Source organism: Atta colombica, unplaced genomic scaffold, assembly GCF_001594045.1.
Source record: "Atta colombica isolate Treedump-2 unplaced genomic scaffold, Acol1.0 scaffold52, whole genome shotgun sequence".
Classification (NCBI taxonomy): domain Eukaryota; kingdom Metazoa; phylum Arthropoda; class Insecta; order Hymenoptera; family Formicidae; genus Atta; species Atta colombica.
In genome coordinates this window covers 506,752-510,309 of record NW_017259542.1, presented here as the reverse complement: position 1 = coordinate 510,309, position 3,558 = coordinate 506,752, and positions in this window count along the sequence as shown.

The following is a 3,558-nucleotide window of genomic DNA, read 5'->3' as shown; positions in this document are numbered from 1 at the left end:
TATATATACTATTTAAATATTTATTTTCAAACCGTTGAGTTGTACGCATTTTTAGGATGTACAGTGACACCAAATAGTATTCGTAGGAAATTTTTTATAAAAAAAGTCTTATTTGAAGAAAATAAACATTAATCAGCAATTTTATACAATGAATACATTCTGTTTTAACATATACAAATGAGCTTCACATGTATTTCTGATTTTTAAATTAAATTTCTCGATTGTACTAATATTTTTTGATCCAAACAATGGAACTTTTAATTTTCGCTTATTTTTCTGATGATATATTTTTTATAATTAATACACATCTTTTTGATATATATAATTTTAAGAAACATATAGTCTATTTTATACTTTATGAATTGTTAATTATCCGGCATGAAATGATTATCAATTAAACGAATTGATGTCAAATTGGTGTTGAAATCATCGATATTGATTCGACATCAATTTGATGACTCATTTCTCGCTGGATAATATTTAATTTCTAAAAATAAAGTTTTTTAAAAAAATATTTTCTTTGTACGAATACTTTTTGTACTTGCTGTATGTATTGTCTGAATTGCAATTTGACACATTACAAGTCCCCAGTTTCGCGTCCATACAAAGATTATCTTTGCGATTTCGCTATCGTCTCACAAACTTAGAGATAAAAAAAAATACGGAAATCGAAAAAATGGAATGAAACGAGATAAAAATAGGAATGAAACGTAAATAAATGGAAATCCGAACGAATTGATGAGTTGAGAAGCGAGCCATTAGGTTTACGTATGCGTGAGTATGTATATGTTGAGCATAGCTATTTCAATGAATATGTATATAAAAGAGGAATATAAAAGAGCGTGATATTATCGTATAAAATGAGAACTTTGTTTTTGCGCCTCGCGTTTAGCGCTAAAAATGCAACTCCAAATATTTTAATCTGACAGATTTTAGAATAAAGACCTCTCGACTGTTTGAAACGAATATAACATATATAAAAATTGATTTTTGACACTTGGATGAACAGGCAAAAATCAATTTTATCCTGTTCAATTCTGCGAGCTGCATTTAGAATTAAACGCGCGACGCGTTGCTTGTGACTGATATAGTCGCATGCCATTGTGAGCATTATGTAAAAAGATGGAAAAAAATCAAAGAATCTATTGAAAGCTTTAACATTAAAATAAATTAATCTTAGAAAAAAGTAAACGCAAAAAATTATACGGTATAATTGCGCGAATGTGGAAGCACGACGTGAAGAAAAATTCGACGCTGCCATGCGCGTGATCGTTTGACATGATCTGATTGTTTCTAGGTATGTCTCTCTCTCTCTCTCTCTCTCTCTCTTTCTCTCTTTCTCTTTTTCTCTCTCAATACGGCCGAATGACTCGCACGCCAGAGAAGCGTAGCATACAATCCGCATTCCAAACTTCATGAGATCGAAAATTTCGAGGAATTCATGGGCCAGAATTCAGGCTTGAGAATTCTCTCTATCGAAAGCTGAGTTTTTCCAGGTATTCGCGGGATGAAAATTCGCGAAATGACGAACTTAAAGCGTATTCAGATTCCTACCTGAGTGATTCCTACAAGGTGTCATCCTTGTCCAATGTACGATAAATAACAAGAATAAAGTGATACTCGAATGGGAATCTGAATTCAGTATTACAGGGCACGTCACGCGTGTCCCGTCGTGCTTCTCATCATTGTAAAAAGTTTATTGTATATTACCTATATATATTCATGTAAACGTATATATATGCGAAAAGCTAGAAAAACAAAAGAATACTTGTTTTTTTTCTCTAAGAAAAGATCGAGCAAAAAGATTATACCTTTATATACATATACATGTAAAGGAAAGGCTCCTATTATGAGATACTGAGTTCATTTTCATAAATAGGACAAAATTTTAAAAAATAATAGGTCATTTTGAAGAGAATTTAATGAGCTTTAACGTTATATAAAAGTTAATTTAAATTCCATTTTTTTTGAAAATTAAAAAAATGTAAAATGTGAGCAAATCACACAGTCCAAAAAATTGTGCTCCTAATATGAGATACTCCGAGAAATCGATAGTACAACGCAAAGTATATCAAGAAATTTTATTTCATGTTTCTAAAATGCAAACAAATATAGCCAGCGTGAAAAATGAGCATGCGATAGATTATACTCAGAACTCGTCTTCAGATAATTGGAATCAAGCATCGCAGAAATAGACACTCAATATTCATTTCGATTGTTGTTTTTATTGTTGTACAATAACATTTTTACTCTTTAACGATTTTTACTACAACATAGGAGCGTGGGTTATTTCATATTAGAAATACCCTAGATATTTCATATTACGATTTCCTTATTTTTCGATCATCAAATCTAACTTCTGTAATTAAACAATTCAACCTATTCCGTATTTTTCTATTAGTACAACTTTACTCTACCATTACATGAAGAATTTATTGCCAAATATTTATTTATTAAATAATAAACAAGATTTAAAAAGACATCCATTCTAAAATCTTTTTTTACAATGATTACAGGTATGATTTAATAATGAATTTTCTACTAAATAGTTTTCAATCCAAGAGCAACAAATTCATGGTGGAATCAATAGATAATGTTTATTAGTTTAGCAGAAACGCTCTCAAATTAGGACTATCTCATATAATAGGGGATTTTCCTTTCAATTATATTAATTATCATGCGCTCGCGCGCGCAGCACGTCGAATTTAACGCAAGATCCGACCAATTGTAATTACAAAAAAAATTTTATTTCTTCTGTCATTCTCTTATGTACGTCACAAAAACATATGTAACAGTATTTCCTTTCAAACTGCAGATTCTTTGATAAGTTTCGTTTTAAACAAATTTTATACAAATGTATAAACGCGTTACTTGTAATATAAATTCAAAGTGAATTTTCGAAATTATCGGCTGCAAATTCGAAGTGTCTGTAATAACAAAACAAATTTCAGATGTGCAAAAAATTCGAATATTTATGATTTTTATTTATGATATTCGACGGAAAAAAAATGTGAACTTCAAAAAACTGCATCTAAAAGTTCCCATAAGTTCACATAATAACGCCTGCGTGCCACGATAGAATGTCTCTCTTTTTCACTTCTTTTTCACTTCTCTTCTTCAAGAAATTAAGTATACATTGTGAAATATACATCTACTAATCATTTATAAATGCATATGAAAGAACGAGAGAAAAGGAAAAAAAAAGCAAATGGGAAAAAACAGAGAGAGAGAGAGAAAGAGAAAAATATGTTTTAATTGAGTGATGATGTAATGTGTGAGTGATGTAATGTGTATTGAATGAGATAATATATCTATCATATTTCTTTAAAACTCTCGAATATCGACGTTTAAAAAAGTGTAAATGTGTAAATGAGCACGAATGCATGAAAGAGTGTGCATGCAAAAATAAGAGAAGAAGAGAAAAGAGAGAGAGAGAGAGAGAGAGAGAGAGAGAGAGAGAGAGAGAGAGAAAGAATGTGTGAAAAAAAATAAAAAGCAACAGGGAAAACATAAATTAATATGCATCATTATTGACGTATCACACTAAAACGCGAGAAG